Below are 19,053 nucleotides of genomic sequence, written 5' to 3' on the forward strand. Positions count from 1 at the left end.
GCTCCTAGTTCTTCTAGTATGTGAACAGGATCACGTCCGGATCTGGAGCTGTGTGTTTTCTCAATACCAAATATAGACCATTGCTTCAAGTGAAACTGGCTTTGGTAAAGGTTTTGAGATCTCAACACAGTTCCTTCTTCCACAGGTTCTTTTATTACTAAGTTGAGGGTTCCCATATTAACTTTTATCTGGACCATCAAAATGTGGTAGCCACAGAACCTTAAAAAAAATATTCAAATTGGTCCCATGGATTTTCCTTAATGTGTAAAAAATAAATACATTTAAAAAAATTGGTGTGTTCTGTCCAGTTATAAACTTGAAGGATCTCAATTTATCAATCACTATAATATATTTAAGATCTGTTTTATTTTCACATGCCTAATCTACATATTCTACATTTCCAATAAAAGAAAAGAGTCTGGTATGTTGGCTGTGTGTCTTTTATTCTCTGTTCCACACCCTGTTTCAAACCCAACTTATTGAAGTTGGTGATGTTGCCCTGAAATTGAAAGGGATTTAGATGATTGTTTTTAGACAATATTCTGTTCCTCTTGAAGGATTCTACCCTCTTCGGTTTTAGGATTTGTTGTCAGTTTGTAGAAATCCTCCCTAGTCCAATCTCAGTGGGTACATTTTGTGGACTTTTTTTTGTGACCAGAATGCTTTTCAACCTAACAACAGATTGTGGAGATCAAGAGGAACATACAGAGGTCAGTGAGAATAGGTTCCACCCTTTGAGGCAATTTGTAATAATAGTGGCCCTATTACCCATTTTGTTAAGATTTTTCAGGGTCTGTTGTGTTGAGCAAATATGTAGGCGCATATATTCAACAGGAGAAATGTATCATTAGTTCAACTGAGTTTGCCTTTGGAAAAGTGCAAAAAAAAATACTATTTTTTTTTATAAATTTGGGCGCACAGATTAGTTTCTCCAAAGGTGCACTGAGGCGATTAGAAAGGAGAATTCTCATAGCGCTTGATAAATCTTGCTCTTAGAATATATGTGTGGTTAGGTGTTATTTGGTTAGGAGTGCCCAAACTTATGCATACAACTGTATGTTAAATGGTGAATTTGATGTCTACCTGTCATATAACAGTCACTGAAGCAGAGAAGCCTGAAGCGTACACTCTTTTCTGTCAATGGAGAGGTCAGTACGACTTGTGACTGTCTGTACCACCCATGTCACATTTGAAAAGCTTTGCAATTTGTTTAAACTTCAATGTCTGCTTATATATAGTGAAATTTACCTGACCCTGTAAAAAAATAAATCTACAGAAAGGTTATTTTCCTTTTCCCTGATGAGACACACTACAAAATAATATGAATACAAGCACATATGGGATATCCCTGGAAATAAGAGAGGGTTGGCATACTAATTTGATTTCTAAGATGAAGAGAAGTATTAAAATAGACTAAAAACAAATGTAATACAATTATTATGGTGCAGACCCAGACATTGTATGAAAACTCAAAAATGCACAAGAAAGATGAGATAAATGAAATCACATGTATCTATTAAAGGGACACTGAACCCAAAAATTTTCTTTCATGATTGAGATAGAGCATGCAATTTTAAGCAACTTTCTAATTTACTTCTATTATCAATTTTTCTTTGTTCTCTTGCTATCTTTATTTGAAAAAGAAGGCATCTAAGCTAAGGAGCCAGCAAATTTTTGGTTCAGAACCATCGACAGCACTTGTTTATTGGTACTGTCCAATCAGCAAGGACAACCCAGGTTGTTCACCAAAAAGGGCCGGCAACTAAACTTACATTCTTGCTTTTCAAATAAAGATACTAAGAGAATGAAAAAAATTGGTAATAGGAGTAAATTAGAAAGTTGCTTAAAAGTGCATGCTCTATCTGAATCACGAAAGAAAAAATTTGGGTTCAGTGTCCCTTTAAGTAAGGGAATTTATAGCTCTTTTTATTGGAAATACAATTTTATTATCGAAAATATTAAATTGGTTAAAACCCTATTTACATTGTAATAGATTTATATGAAAGAAGTTTATGATGTAATCAGATATACAAATTAGTGCTCTCTATTTTCTAAAGTTGACAGATCAGCTTCTGGTATAAAGTTTAATAAGTATAATATATTGATATTGGTAATTACTGACTAAATCCCTCTGCACATTAATGTCTCATCATATGTCTCAACTTTCTAGCTATCTGTATATAACCATTTACAAAAAAAACCCCAAAAATATCGAAACACATTTCGTTTTTTTGCCATACTACAATTCTGCAAATCCACCAAGAAAGTGAACAAGGACATTAGTGCTTTGATTCTATCTGAAAGAGGTGTAAACATGTAGGAGAACACATCCCATTGGTAACCTTAAAAACTGATAATAACATGAAAACAATCTATTTGCAAAGATAAAAGCGTTATCTTCCATATTTCGGTAAAGGAATTACCTACTAATTTTTGTTGTGGTCAGCATATGTACCCTTTGCCTTGTGCAATGTTGTGGATTGTGGCAGTGAAATAGTTAGTCTGTCTCCCAGACAGTGCTCCAGGACCCAGGTACAAGTATGGTCTGGGTCCCTCCCCGCTGCCCGCCCCTCTGGCAGCAGAGACACAAGGATGGGCAGTGGCCTGTGTATGCTAATCAGCCGTACCTTAGGAATTAGGGCAAGTCTTCTGATTTAGTCATTTCCTCTGAGTAAGTGATCTGAGCTGTACAGTTACACTTTAGAACTGCTGTGCCTTGTATGCGCCCACTCTCAACCGCATCTGGGGTCTTTCACACCCAAGTAAAGCCTCTGATTTTAACCTGGGATCAAAGCAAGACAAAGAAAAGGTAAATCCCCTCATTTTTTTTTACATTCTGAATTGCAGAAAGAGGATGGACATTGCTTACTTTGCTAGACAAAATGTGTCTTCAATTCATTCCTATGAAGCCTCTGCATAGTCACAGTCTGGTACTAAAATACCTTACTGGCATTTCAATTTGTAAACATCCCTCATGTTGTTCAAATGGAATCAGTAATATACTGTCATTTCATTTAAGATATATTTGTATTTTAGTACTTATATTTTTGAATAATTTCTTAGAATACTTCATTCAATATGTGCAGTTTTAATACATGGTGTATTGCCCTACTGTGTTTTAATTAGCTTGTTACGTTCAAGGGAAATCTTCTAGTTGCTTAGTTCAAAGGGAAAAAAAAGTAATTTTATTTTTGGAAATTAATGCAATTGTTTATAGCTTTTCTACAAATTCATAGATGTGACTTTTTCTTTGAAAACATTTGGTAAAATGGTCATATACACGGGGTGGTTTGTACTGAATAGTTTGTTTTAAGACACATTTGTAATAGCTGACACGAAAACTTTTATAGTAGACCCGCAAGTCTTCTCTTTATCTCTGTCACAATGTGAAGATTCCTCTGGAAATACAAGAAGCTGTTTAACGTGTTGTTAAAATAGTAAGACTGAGAGCGAGAGTGCGTGAGAAAGAGAGAGTGAGAGAGAGAGTGTGAGTGTGTGAGAAAGAGAGAGTGAGAGAGAGAGAGTGAGAGTGTGAGTGTGTGAGAGAGAGTGAGAGAGAAAGAGCGAGTGAGAGTGCGTGAGAAAGAGTGTGTGTGTGTGAGAGAGTGTGTGTGAGAAAGAGAAAGTGTGAGAGTGTGTGTGAGAAAGAGAGTGAGAGAGAAAAATAGAGAGAAAGTGTGTGTGTGTGAGAAAGAGAGAAAGTGTGTGTGAGAGAGTGTGTGTGAGAATGAGAAAGTGTGTGAGAAAGAAAGAGTGAGAGAGGGTGTGGGAGAGAGAGTGTGTGAGAAAGAGAGAGTGTGTGTGAGAATGATAAAGTGTGTGAGAAAGAAAGAGTGAGAGAGGGTGTGGGAGAGAGAGTGTGTGAGAAAGAGAGAGTGTGTGTGAGAATGAGAAAGTGTGTGAGAAAGAAAGAGTGAGAGAGGGTGTGGGAGAGAGAGTGTGTGAGAAAGAGAGAGAGAGGGTGTGAGAGAGGGTGTGTGAGAAAGAGAGAGTGTGTGTGAGAGAGAGTGTGTGAGAAAGAGAGAGTGTGTGTGAGAAAGAGAGTGTGTGTGAGAAAGAAAGAGTGAGAGAGGGTGTGGGAGAGAGAATGTGTGAGAAAGGGAGAGAGAGTGTGTGTGTGTGAGAGAGAGAGTGAGAAAAAGAGATTCAGTGATCCATAAATGATTTAAGCTGTATTGTTCGTACTATGATAGAAATCTCATATTGCTATATCCATTCCCCTAGATAGACAGAATGCAAATAGCTGCTTAAAAAAACGTTCCTTTCCGTATGCATAATAGGTGCTACATTTCAGGAACAGTTATTTCATTGAACAGGTAGTTGTTACATTATTTATGCCCCCAGCAGAAGCTGTATGCAGGAATCTCCTGGCAGCATTCAGCCTTCGGTACAATATTGGTATCCTCTGATTTTATAGAACTGGCTAGTGGGGAGAGACATTTTCCATCTCACTGCATGGTTGCAGTAGTCTATATATTGTGAGACACTAAAGTATTTGGCTAAAGTAGGTAAATGATTAGCTAGAAATTTTAAATATTCTTAGCCCACACATTGACAAATACATGCATGGCTGCTAAAACTTTCTTTCTGAATTTTTGTTTTTTTTATAGAAAGTTCATTATACATGAATATTTCTAGGCTACTGTAAAAGTATCGGCTGAACTATTTATTGTCAGGTTGGCTCACAATTTGAATATAAATGAAACGCTGATGTCTGCCCTTAGTGTTTGTGCACCATAGCCCCATTTGAGTGTGAACCCTTAAATCATTATTTTTTCCTTAGTCCACCTTCTACCAGAGAGGCAGCAGTTTGTACTACATATGGATTAATAAGAAATGTGACTTGATTTGGCCAATTTACACAATGATTGCCACAGGGGGAGCTCTATTCATCCTAAAGATATTTAGCTAATCACCTATTAATCCTAACAGTAAGCTGCCAAAACATTCACTTTAATGATTTATTTTCTTTGCTTGCAATGTTGCTACTGACAAGTTTAAACATATCCATCTCTGATGACTAAATTAATTGTACAGAATGAGCATTGTGTGATTGTGCGCAGTAAATATATATATATATATATACACACACAGTATCTCACAAAAGTGAGTACACCCCTCACATTTTTTTCAAAATATTTTATTATATCTTTTCATGTGACAACACTGAAGAAATGACACTTTGCCACAATGTAAAGTAGTGAGTGTACAGCCTGTATAACAGTGTAAATTTGCTGTCTCCTCAAAATAACTCAACACACAGCCATTAATGTCTAAACCGTTGGCAACAAAAGTGAGTACACCCCTAAGTGGAAATGTCCAAATTGGGCCCAAAGTGTCAATGTCAATGTGTGGCCACCATTATTTTCCAGCACTACACTTAACCCTCTTGGGCATGGAGTTCACCAGAGCTTCACAGGTTGCCACTGGAGTCCTCTTCCACTCCTCCATGACGACATCACAGAGTTGGTGGATGTTAGAGACCTTTCACTCCCCCACCTTCTGTTTGAGGATGCCCCACAGATGCTCAATAGGATTTAGGTCTGGAGACCTGCTTGGCTAGTCCATCACCTTTACCTTCAGCTTCTGTAGCAAGGCAGTGGTCATCTTGGAGGTGTGTTTGGGGTCGTTATCATGTTGGAATACTGCCCTGGGGCCCAGTCTCCGAAGGGAGGGGAACATGCTCTGCTTCAGTATGTCACAGTACATGTTGGCATTCATGGTTCCCTCAATGAACTGTAGCTCCCAGTGCCAACAGCACTCATGCAGGCCCAGACCATGACACTCCCACCACCATGCTTGTATGTAGGCAAGACACACTTGTCTTTGTACTCCTCACTTGGTTGCCACCACACATGCTTGACACCATCTGAACCAAATAAGTTTATCTTGGTCTCATCAGACCACAGGACATGGGTCCAGTAATCCATGTCCTTAATCTGCTTGTCTTCAGCAAACTCTTTGCAGGCTTTCTTGTGCATCATCTTAAAAAGAGGCTTCCTTCTGGGACGACTGCCAGGCGGACCAATTTGATGCAGTGTGCGGCATATGGTCTGAGCACTGACTGGCTGATACCCCACCCCTTCAACCTCTGCAGCAATGCTGGCAGCACTCATACGTCTATTTCCCAAAGACAACTTCTGTATATGACGCTGAGCATGTGCACTCAACTTCTTTGGTCGACCATGGCGAGGCCTGTTCTGAGTGGAACCTGTCCTGTAAAACTGCTGTATGGTCTTGCCCACTGTGCTGCAGCTCAGTTTCAGGGTCTTGGCAATCTTCTTATAGCCTAGGCCATCTTTATGTAGAGCAACAATTCTTTTTTTCAGATCCTCAGAGAGTTCTTTGCCATGAGGTGCCATGTTGAACTTCTAGTGACCAGTATGAGAGAGTGTGAGAGTGATAACACCAAATTTAACACACCTGTTCCCCATTCACACCTGAGACCTTGTAACACTAATGAGTCACATGACACCGGGGAGGGAAAATGGCTAATTGGGCCCAATTTAGACATTTCCACTTAGGGGTGTACTCACTTTTGTTGCAAATGGTTTAGACATTAATGACTGTGTGTTGAGTTATTTTGAGGGGACAGCAAATTTACACTGTTATACAGGTTGTACACTCACTACTTTACATTGTAACAAAGTGTAATTTCTTCAGTATTGTCACATGAAAAGATATAATAAAATATTTACAAAAATGTGAGGGGTGTACTCACTGTGAGATACTGTATATACATGTGTGTGTGCATGTATCTCTTTCTTTCTTTCTTTCTCTCTCTATATGTATATATATATTCACACACACACACAGTAGTACAGTAGCAGACTTACTCAATGGAGGACCCTGGTGCAAAAGTTTTATGGGCCTCATGACAGTAGCTCAGTAATAATTAATACTAATAATCTAAATGCTTCTCTGTATGATATTGTGTGTGTGTATATATATATATATATATATATATACACACACACACGTGCTGATAATGAGACTTCTATACACTATACTGTGATGAGTACACTGCTCTGTATAATAGTGAACACGCTGCACTCTATAATGATGTGAGTATCTATACACTGATGAGTATGCTGTGCATAGTGCAGTATAATGGCCTATGCAATGGCCCCCCTCAGCATTTGGGCCCTGGTAGTTCTGCCCCATACATACATATATATATATATATATATATATATATATAAAATTAAAACAATTTTTAGGGGTGCTAATGAGAATGGTTATTTGACTTTTTGTCTCTGTTCAACTTGAATATTCTTTTTTTCAGTGGTGTCTGTAGTTTGCAAACCTAACGTATCCTAATAGTGTAAAGATAAGACCATCAGCCTCATTAGCTCTTCAGAAGCCATATATGACTAGTTATACAGCCAGTAAGTAAATCAAGAGCACCAATCAAATTGTTTTTCCTGACAATCATCATCTGTGTTCTACTTGAAAGTCACAGCTCTTATGGTTCTTTAAAGTGATAGGAAAGTCAAAATTAAACTTGCATTATTCAGATAGCGCATGTCCTTTTAAAACCCTTTTAAATTCACTTCTATTTTCAAATGTGCTTTGTTCTCTTGGTATCCCTTGTTGAAAAAGAATACACACATATCCTACACTAGTGGGAGCTAGCTGCTGATTTGTGCCTGCACACATGTTTCTCTTGTGATTGGCTAACTAGATGTTTTCAGCTAGCTGCCAGTAGTGCAATGCTGTTCCTTCAGCAAAGGATAACAAGAGAACAAAGCAAATTTGGAAATTGAAGTAAATTGGAAAGTTGTTTAAAATTGTATGTTCTATCCAAATAATGAAAGAAAATGCTGGGGTTTCCTGTCCCTTAAAGCAAATTTTACCTGTTTTAAAACCTTTGAAAAGGTTAATAACATAGCTAGATGGGGTTGGTAATGTAAAAATGATATGATCTTACAAATAGTTTTTCTACTACAATCTTTCTTTAAAATCTGTACAAGTTTATGCTAAAGTTAATTGAGACTGCAATGACTGATTCCAAATTTCTGGGTGTATAATTGAAGAGATTTTTAAAGGACCAGTCAACACAGTAGATTTGCATACTCAACAAATGCAAGATAACAAGACAATGCAATAGCACTTAGTCTGAACTTCAAATGAGTAGTAGATTTTTTTTAACATTTTTAAAAGTTATGTCTATTTCCACTCCCCCTGCACCACTGTGACAGTCATCAGCCAATCACAAATGCATACATGTACCATGTGACAGCCATCAGCCATTCACAAATGCATACAAACTTATTCTGTGAATTCTTGCACATGCTCAGTAGAAGCTGGTGACTCAAAAAGTTTAAATATAAAAAGACTGCTCATTTTTTTAATGGAAGTAAATTGGAAGTTGTTAAAAATTGTATGCTCTATCTGAATAATGAAAGTTTAATTTTGACTTGAGTGTCCCTTTAAGGGATATTTTAATGCAAACAATTTGTGCTTGAATTTGTTAGAGCATTTCATTTATGTTTTGTTGACCCTACATAACTATGTGTTTAAACTTTGCACAGGGATTTAAAATTCAGGACTGACACTTGCTTGTATCCACAAATTGCTGCACATGCCATGCACATGAGCTGCAATGCTTATTCTTCCCAAGCAGAACCTTACCCATGTGCTTAACCTATTTGTGGAGGTTAAACACATACGGTTCAGTGGTGCAAAAATGGCCTGCTCCAATGAAACAGAATATGTCATTTTTGTATTAGAATTTCCCTTTAAAGAGCTACTCATGTAGGATTTTTTTTGCATATGTTTTCCATTTGGACGGCTCAACGTCCACTTATCCAAACATGGCATAGTCACTTGAAAGTTGAAAACATGGTTAAATGAATCATGTATATTATCCTTCAATGCATTCCAAGAGATGGTCATTCTTTGTTACTATCTGGTCAGCATAATAAGAAAAAAGGAACATATTTGTTTTTTTTTGGTACTGTGTAGCCAATTTTAGACAATATTGTCAGTATAAATGATTTCCCTTGTGGAGGAAATTTTTTTATAACAGTGTTCATTAAAGGGATGTGAAAGCCTTATTAAACTTTCATGGTTAAGATAAAAAGCCATTTTAAGAGACTTGTTCAATGCAGGAGGTCATTTATATTTGTCAATAATTGGTCATAACAGATGGAAAACAATAAACACACTGGAGTATTTTTCAAAAGGTATGCCCTTGGACTGCAAAACAATACCAAATTTGCAAATGATATAATTCTCATTGCTTTTGCAACATACACTATACATACATATCTTTGGTAATGTAGTATTTAAATACTGATATTTGCTGTGTATGTATGAAACTCAGTCTTATGTCCATTTAAGGCGTAGTATATAATTGTATAATTATAGAGGATATTCCCATAAAGGTGTTATGACAGACAAAACAGTTCTCTAAGTGAAAGCATGATTCTAGAGCTTATTAAAAACTAATCTGTAAATTTGCCAACAAAAAAGACTTCAGACGCAGATAGCTAGGTGTCCTTATAAGTATATTTAGTGTGCCCTAGGTTGGATGCATGAATAGGTACGTAGAACAGATGGCTGCAACAATATTTGTTCCTGTTTTTTTCCTGCTGTGTCTTCATATATTTACATAGCTCCTTCTCCTTATAGTTTCCCATCCTGTGTGTAAGTGTAGGGAGCCTAGCATCTGTATGAATGGGAAACTGGCTGCTACAGGAAGTGTGCGTGGCACTGTAACATTATTCCATAGGCAAAAGAGTGGAGGCTGCATGTTCATGTACCATAGGGAAATTGAACTATATCCTTTAATGCTAATTTAAGACATCTGTAATAGAGATGCCTTGCCAGTCTCACATATATGAGTTCAATTCTCACTCATTATGCAGGCAATTTACGGTTAAAAACTGCTTAGCTCATTCATTTCAGAGGAATAGGCTAGGCCCGGGCCCACCAGTATTTTTATATGGTCACTTCTTTTCTATATGAATCATAGGTAACCTTTCTATTGTTGTATATGCAATTGAAAAAGTCTGTTTTCTTTACAAAAACACAAAACAAGATACAGGCATGGCAGCCCCATGTCTAACAGAGCTAATCTAGTTTGCTAGATAGCCATTATTGAGCTATAATGAAATGTAAAAGAAGGCAAATGTATTTCTTCCTCAGAAAAACAACACAGTACAATACATCTCTTCCTTAATGGAAAATTGGACTGATACTATAAACTCATCTAAAATGGAGATTGAATGCATCTATCGTTATTTAGGTGTAACGCAATGTAATACTGCACTAAACATTAATGACATGTGGGCGTGCTACTCAAATTATATACTGTAACTATATGTATTGCAAATATTTACCAATCCCACCATAGACCGATTAAAAAATCACATTGTGTGATAGACAAACCCCCTTACAAAACTATTTTTCATGTAATCTTAAAGTGTTGAATTAGAAAGGAAGTATAGAATGTGACTGCAGATACAAATCTGTATGCACAGTCAGCCTATTTCCTTCCTGTCCATGTGACATTCCTTTACTATGGTCATATGATATGTCTAGATATAAAGTAAAAGGTTTAAAACCATTGAAAAAATTCACTTTGTCAATGATTGGAAAAACTAGCACATTGTGCTAAAAAATTACTAGAAGAAAACCCTGGTGAGTATGATTATCATATCTCCCTTAAAGGGACAGTCTACATTAAAATTGTTATTGTTTAAAAAGACAGTTAATGCCTTTACTACCCATTCCCGAGCTTTACACAACCAACATTGTTATATAAATATACTTTATAACATTTAAACCTCTAAATTTCTGCCTGTTTCTAAGTCACTATAGGCAGCTTCTTAATCAGATGCTTTTTTATTTGCTTTTCATAACAGGAACCTGCTAGTTCATGTGGGCCATATAGATAGCATTGTGACCATGCCCAAGGAGTTATTTAAGATTTAGCACAACACAGTACTAAATGAAAGTTAATAGATAATAAAAATAAAGTCATGTGATCAGGGGGCTGTCAGAAGATGCTTAGATGCAAGGTAATCACAGAGGTAAAAAGTATATTAATATAACTGTGTTGGTTATGCAAAACTGGGGAATGGGTAATAAAGGGATTATCTATCTTTTAAAACAATAACAATTCTATTGTAGACTGCCCCTTTAATTGTGGCCAATTGTGGCTACTGGTAAATGGGTTTGCTCACTGTTATAAGCAATTAGCACATATTATGCTGAAGGTTTAGACAATTTGTTGCATAATAATTTTACTTTTGACTTTGCTAGAGGGCATGAGACAGGTACAAATTTTACACACAATTAATACAGAAGAAATATTGCTATGCTAATTTCATGTATAAATTACTTAATTTATGAGGAATTCAAATTTGAATTGAATGTCCCATAAGATATGAAAGCCATATCAAAGTGCCTTTTTTATAAAACCCTAAAACAGAAAAATCAATATTTACTTGTTTTCAAAATATTCACTGTTTAGCTCTGTAAAAATCTATGAGAGACCGAAATGAATGTAACCCAAGGAAACTTGGATATACAACATATATGGGTCGGACTAGGCCAGTAATATAACATAAAAAAATTACTTTATTTCACTCTTCCTATACTGTATGAAATTTAGAAAGTGCTGATCACTCCATTTTTACCATAGTTATCTGTGAACAACAGCTGTTTTGTCTGTTATGACCTCTAGTTCTTCCAAGTAGACCCCCTTTGTTTTGAGACCAGTTTTTTTATGGCTATTTAAAGGGACAGTTAACACTTACTTTAACATGTTTTTATATTGAAAATAACAAAACGGAGGTCCGCCTACACTATACCCCTCCTGCCTTGCCGCCTTGCTTCTGTCCTAATCAGCGGCGCTAACTACTCTAATACCCGGTAAATATGGATGCCGGACTCCCCCCACCATTACGTAGCTGCCTTCTTCTTCAACTTATAAGCAAATCAGAATCCAGGCATCGGACAGAAATTGCAAGCGCGTGCAATTTCAGTCCGAGGACTGGATTCTGATTTGTTCTTTAATTTTATTGCACTATTGCTTGATTGAACCCCAGCAAATGGTTTAAGTCGATATTTAGAGACATTAAAAAAAAATGTGTGCTTCAGATAGAGCTTTAAAAAAAAAAAATCTAATGTAATTCTATTATCAACTAAACTTTGTTCTCTTTGTTGAATAGCATATCTAGATATGCTCAGAAGTATTCATATGTCTTGAGCACTAAATGGGGGTAGTTTTTTATGGCATTTTATTTATCAAGCAGTTTTATCACACCTCATATAATTAGATACATTGTTTGGCTGTTAAACTCTGACAGAGGTCTTTGTGTATATATTTCCTAGTGCAAATAAACAAATATACAAGGACAGCTCCTTATTCTTGGTAGAGTAAGCATAGTTTTATGTGCACACTCTCTGAGGCAATTTGAAATAGAGTCCAGCATACAGCAAAACACTCTCTGAGGCTTCAGTTCATACAGAGCTTGTGCAGGGGTTCACTGCATATATATATATATATATATATATATATATATATATATATACCTGTGTGTATATATATATATAGTATATATATATATATATATATATATACCTGTGTGTGTGTGTCTGAGATGGGTTAAATGCTGTCATGTGATAGAAGGGACAGGTAAATGAAAGGGAACTGAAATCTGTCAGGAAAAAATCCACTGCTTGTTTGAAATTCAAATGATTTGTTTTGTTTGATTTTTATTATGCAATTGTTGGCTTTGAATTTCAGCTATATTTAGTGGTCCTTTGAAACAGAAATGCACTGCTGAATGGAATCTAAACATAGCTGGTGATTGGCGACTATATAAATATGTGGCATTGGTTCATCAGCCATGTTAACCTCTGTTCCAGTTGCAGTCCAGAGCTTACTTTAACTATGTGTTTAACCAATTTGCTGTTAAACACATAATTATAAATAAGAAATAGAGTAAAAAGCATATGCCCTTTAAGATACATACATGAAATAAAATAAAAAAACAGCATACTTTGTATAACCTTGATTTTTCTGGACACAATGCTCTATATTATTTATTGAAGAGAGGACTGATATGCCTGCCAGCATAATTCTACACAAGTTTTGATGAAAGTTGTTTTTTTTCGTAGAGAAATTATGTAATAGGGTTTTCAGATATAGATTTAAATCTACCTCATTAAATGTATTCCCTGATTTCATCTGTAATCTGGGTACCTCCCAAATTTGTCAATCCATGATAAAGGTGTAGTGTTATATTATCCGAGTGCTGCCATGCAAATATCAATAATAGAAATACCAAATTCTGCATGTGATAATGCTACAATAGCACCACAAGACACTGTATGTCTAGGGATGCCAGCTGCCATTCACAAAAGTACTGGACAATATCTTGATTACTGGGTACGATGGAAGGTTGGACCACACAATATCGTCACACACACTCACACAAAAACACTACCTTAGATGCCACTCTTGATCCTACCATATTTATTTTTACAACTCTGCAGTTATTTTACCCCTTGGATGCCAGTAACATACACATAGATTAGTTTACCTATTAGGTTTAAACATAAAAACAGGTGTGTTTAAAGGCAGAATACTATGGTACGGATAACACTTGCTATGGTGGGACTGGGTTACTGTAGTGTTTAATGTACTTTTCTTCATAAATGGAAAGAGTCCACAGCTGCATTCATTACTTTTGGTAATTCAGAACCTGGCCACCAGTAGGAGGCAAAGACACCCCAGCCAAAGGCTTAAATACTTCCCCCACTTCCCTCATCACCCAGTCATACGTTGCCTTTCATCCCAGGAGGTTGGCAGAGAAGTGTCAGAAGTTTTTCTCTTATGGAGGGTAGTGCTCTTCTGCATGGGACTGAAGTTTTAAGTAGTCCTGTCAGCCTCTCAGTGAGAGCATGGGTGAAAGTTAGAGTCCGGAAATGCAAGGAGAGTCTTTCTGTGAAACCATCCTGACTCATATTAAAAGCTCCACAAGCAATCAGCGTTGACGAGTTTTGCTGCTTGCTTTTTTCTCTCAAGTCCATGGCAGAAGCAACGCTACCATCTGTCACACTTGAAGGGCTGTGTTCCTGTTCCACGGCATAGATTCCGGTAAGTTTGTTTCATTTTACTTTCATCATGGATGTATTGTAATTACAACTGTTTATCCGAGAGGGGCTACAAGGGCACTTTAATTTATCAAAATTGACATTTCACTGTTTTCTTCAAAAACTTACCTTTTTAATCCTGAATACCACTCCAGCGATTCCCCCGGCCGTCGGAAGTCTCTGCAGACGTCAGAAATGATAAATCAGGCTTCATCCAATCCCAGCTTACCCCCCCCCCCAGGAGAATCGTGGCCTGATGCAACGCTGTGATTGGAGGAAGCCGGATTCTTCATTTTTGACCCGCGAAGACGGCTTGCGGCTGGCGGAGGAAGTGCTGGAGCGGCTGCCAGGATTAAAAGGTAAGTTTTTGAAGAAAACATTGAAATGTACATTTTGGTAAATTAAAGTGGCCTTGTTTTTAATAGGTTTATTAAAAATCGGGCACTAATTCATCAAAATAGACCTTCACTTTAACATAGGGTCTCAGTGAGGCTCCTTTTTGTATCTCGGAATCAAGGGTTAATATCTCCTGAGGGGGGTTATTGAACAGGGGGGTTTATAATCATGTTTGTTATGTGATTCTGTCTGCTACTGTGTAGTGTTGCTTCGGCTCATAGCTATTTTGGAACATAACGGCCTATGTCTAGTGACGCAGCCTTTACGGTCAGGCGCGCTTTGCAGGGACTGCACGGTTTACCTTGTGACCGGGAGTGGCCACATTTTGGCTCTACATTTCCGCATTCCTTACTGTGTGGCGATGGAGAAATCCTGGTCCGCTGGGGTCTGGTTCCCTGGAAGTGGTGAGTGCCCCAGACATTGGGGGTGTAAAGTGCCATTTAGATTTTTATTATTGGTCCATTTTTTATTCAATATCCCAGTTATGGAGGATTCTGATTTTTTGGAGACGGATGTCTCTGATTCAGACTCTACTTCTTGCGAAAAATATGAATGGGCCCGGGTGATACATGCCCATCAGTTATGTTCCGAATGCCATTTTAGAGTTCTCTTTTCCTCGGGATCGGGGAATCAGGTGCCCACTGAGCCATCCACCTCTGGGGATTCTATTTCCCATGAGGCGAGTTCCCTACCACCAACTCTTACTGCGCATGCACGTAACCCAAACGCTACTTATCCTTCTATGGAGTGTGGCCTGTTCCCACCGGAAGTTACGACATGGTTCCGCATGGCCATATCACTGGCGCATCTACACCTCCCGGGAGTGTGCTTACGATATTGTCCATGTTCCGTTAACCGGGGCTCGTCAGGCATGGGATCGCCTGGTCCAGTTCAGCCCTCCGGGGGAGTGACTGCCCCTGAGGCCTCAGAGGGTCAACCTTCGGGGTCGGTGTTTTCTTTTGTCCCGGCGGAGGTATTTTTCGCCTTTCATTATAGACTGGCGCGCCTTCATGTTCTACTGAGGCACGTTTTGGCGTTGCTGGAGGATCCCACTCTTAATGGGTCTGGTGATTCTCAGTCTTGATCTTCGACTGGCTTGCTTGCATAGACATAAGGGGATGAAGTAATCTTCTTATAGTCTTTATTATTTGCGTATCCTTTTCCAGTTCTGAGCTTGGAAGTCTCGGGCCCCTGTTGGGCTGGTCCTGCGGGTCTGTCCATTCTTCCTGGGCGATAACCTAAGGGTTGCCTTATCTTATTTTAATCCAGTGAGGATGATTTTTATAAAGCTCATGTTGTTGAGTGATGTTTCCTTCTGGAACTTTCTTCTCTGGAATTTATACTCACGATTTTGTGGTCGCACTGTTTACTTTGAGGATGTACTAGTCTTATGTTCTGTCTGACTGTTCTTTATCCTTCCATCTCGGGGGAGACTCAATGTGGCCTTGACAGTGCTGGGGCCCTTGATTTCAGGCTGGTTCTGACTGGGTACAAATCCTTCTGTCTTTGAGGTCTAGTTCAGACACGTGGCACCTTCTTATGTCCGGCTGGTCGAGTGAGGGCCCCTAGTGATCACAATATTATTTGTGTTGTTTACTTGTTATTTTACAAGCTCCATCTAGCATCCTGAGAGGACTTGATGGTCCGTGGTTGCATAGGGGCATGGGGGATTGGTTCAGTCCTCATTCGCCTTTCAATCAATTGGGCCGGGACGTTGAGATCCGCTGCAACATGCTCAGTCTTTACCGATTTTACCGGGAACTAGAGTGTTCCTTCCCCGTTGTGGGTTGGAGGCTTAGAGGATTTAGGTCCTTCATACCGCCATTCTTATGGTTTTGCCTTTCATGGTCTCTTGGCTAGTGTCCTTTTAGGACTTGTTCCTTTAGAGACTCTCTTCCTTTGGGTCGAGACTTTATGGACTTCGTTTGGTTTTTCTGGCGGCTTTGGTCGCTTAATTAGGAAGTGAAGGCCCGTGAAGCTCTGTCTTCCTTCGGAAGTTAGTCATCTCCATATCAGGGGCGATAGGATGTGTTGTCTCTTTTTCCAAGCTTTTTGCTTAGGGGATTTTTTTCTGCCTGGGTTTGGAATGCTTTGCATTCTTCTCCCTTGGGTGTGGTCCTCTGGAACGTTAATCTGAAAGGATTATGGAGACTAGCCTTTCTTTTCTACTCTCTTTTGGGTGACTCTGTTCTTGTTCTCTTTTCCCTTTGTGCTGCCCTTGGGGCCTTTGGGCTCTAGGGAAATTGCGTGACTTTGTCACGGCCTAGCACCTTGTTGGGGGGTGTTGGCCAAGGGTGTTTCCTTTGGGCTGGGAATTATGATTGAGTCCTGTACCCGTTCTCCGGGTTCCCCGGTTATCATCCCCTGTGAGGTATGATTGCTTCAGATGGGGTATCTTGTGCTCCCTGGGGGTGTCGTTAGTTCTAGGATGATTCTGGGCCCCGGGTTCTTGTCTTGAATCCTTCTTGGATGTCTTATGGTCCTGTGGTCTGGTTCGGGACAACTCAGTTTTTTCAGGGACCCTATGTTGCGACATAGGAGCTAACTCATTGGGCTTGCAAGCAGGAAGGCCAGAGTTCACATCCACCTTTGGGTACTGGTTATAAACTTTAAGGCCTGACTTGTCCTTCTTCATGGTGAGTTTTTTCTCTGTTGGGTCAACAGTGGTGTCTGGATAATTTTTTCATTTGGTCTGTGTTTGGATCATACTATGGCTTCATGTCTTGTGGACATGTGTGCTGTTCTTATCTGTGCCCTTCCCTTTTGAGGAGATAGTTTGTCTTCCTTATGCGCTGGGGTTTCCTCTCTCTGGAGGGTTATGTTGCTCTGTGTTTGTGCCCTTTTTAGGGTTTTTTTCTGGATTTCCTTATGCTCAGCTAGCTCAGCATACTAATGCACTGTGGCTACTCTGCACTGTAGCAAACCGAGGGTTGCAATTTGATCCCCGGCGAGGTCTACTCAGCCTTTCCTCCTTTCGAGGTTGATAAAATGAGCAGCGCCTTGAGTCCCTTAAGGGGGATTAGCCGTGCTTTACAAGTACAATCATGTTTTCTCCGTGTCTTTTCTTCTTTGTGGAAGAATACGGTGGTTTGTTCCCTTTCTTTAGTAAGGAGTGTGTTGTTTGGAGACCGACTGCTGGGCGACGGTGTCTCTTGGAGGCTGTTGGCTCAGTCGAGTCTAGTTCCTGCGGTCTCTAGCAAGGCTTGTGGACTATCTGCGGGTCAGTGTCCTTGGGCTTTTCCCTTTTTTTTCAAGGTTGTTCTCAGCTTCGGACGAAGCGGGATTTTGTTGGGTAGGGGTTTTCAGGCCTGGTGCCCTCAGAATGGGCCGTGTCTTGTACCCTCCCATTTTTGCATTCAGTGTCCTTTATAGCTTGGGTATTGTTTTCCCAAAAGTAATGAATGCAGCTGTGGACTCTTTCCATTTATGAAGAAAAACTTAAATTATGCTTACCTGATAATTTTCTTTTCTTCAGATGGAAAGAGTCCACAGCTCCCTGCCTTTTTCTGTGGGGCATCTGTTATTTTTGTTCTTTTGGCACCTTTTCACCCTGATATTTCTTCTACTGTTCCATGTTCCCTCTGCAGAATGACTGGGGGATGAGGGAAGTGGGGGAGGTATTTAAGCCTTTGGCTGGGGTATCTTTGCCTCCTCCTGGTGGCCAGGTTCTGAATTCCCAAAAGTAATGAATGCAGCTGTGGACTCTTTCCATCTGAAGAAAAGAAAATGATCAGGTAAGCATAATTTAAAGGTAAGGTAAAGTTGACACCAGTACTTAACGCTATTTGTACGATAATAAAAAATAAACATAAGTTTCATTCATCAATTCACAAATATCACGCATAAATCTACCTTTCTGTACCTGTTTTTTATGTCCTGTGTACAATATTTCGTCTGCCCGACATTTTCCTTTATTTGATTGACATCCGCTTTCAATATAACCCTCCAATTGGCATTTTCCCCTTCAGGGGTTTAGCCCATCAATCCCGACGTCACTCGTCTATTGAGCGCATGCGCTGGACTAGACTCAAGCCTCTTCAAACTGTGCTCGTTCGCGAGTAGCGCATGCGCAGTGCTAGCGGTGTAGCGATCACTTAGTTTGCTTCTTTCTAACCAGGGGTGAATTTGCGCATGCGCATAAGATAGTGCCTCTGTGAACGCGCATTGACCTGACTAAGACAAAGGGGTGAGAACGCTTCCTGTAATAACAGCGATAAAGACGGAAGTGGCATGGGGGAGGAGGATTGAATATAACGGCTGCATATACAAAGATTGGATTACAGGTAAAATAAAGAATGTAAAGCGAAAAAAAAGTTAGCTACTACCTTATTATTGATATTTATTTTAAATAAATGAGGTCAATAAATATAAACTTTACCTTACCTTTAAGTTTTTAATGGAACACCAGCATGATGTGGTTTTCTGCCTGCAGCATTGTGAAGCTAGTAATGGTACCTAGACCAGTCACAAAATATCATGTTACTGTGATCTATTTGTGTCACTTGGAGGCAAAGGTGGGGGATTGCCTGTTAATCTTTGCAGAAT

At 39.0% G+C, this 19,053-nt stretch overlaps 1 protein-coding gene across 1 annotated transcript in view; it reads left to right on the forward strand.

The window, feature by feature from the left end:
* The first annotated feature begins 2,654 nt into the window (after nt 1–2,654).
* Nucleotides 2,655–19,053, forward strand: part of FHL3 (four and a half LIM domains 3) — a 178,896-nt gene continuing 162,497 nt past the window's right edge. The window contains exon 1 of the mRNA XM_053707157.1: nt 2,655–2,809. The gene's annotated coding sequence lies outside the window, so the exon portion shown is untranslated. The remainder of the gene's footprint in view (nt 2,810–19,053) is intronic.

This window comes from Bombina bombina, chromosome 3 (genome assembly GCF_027579735.1).
Source record: "Bombina bombina isolate aBomBom1 chromosome 3, aBomBom1.pri, whole genome shotgun sequence".
Classification (NCBI taxonomy): domain Eukaryota; kingdom Metazoa; phylum Chordata; class Amphibia; order Anura; family Bombinatoridae; genus Bombina; species Bombina bombina.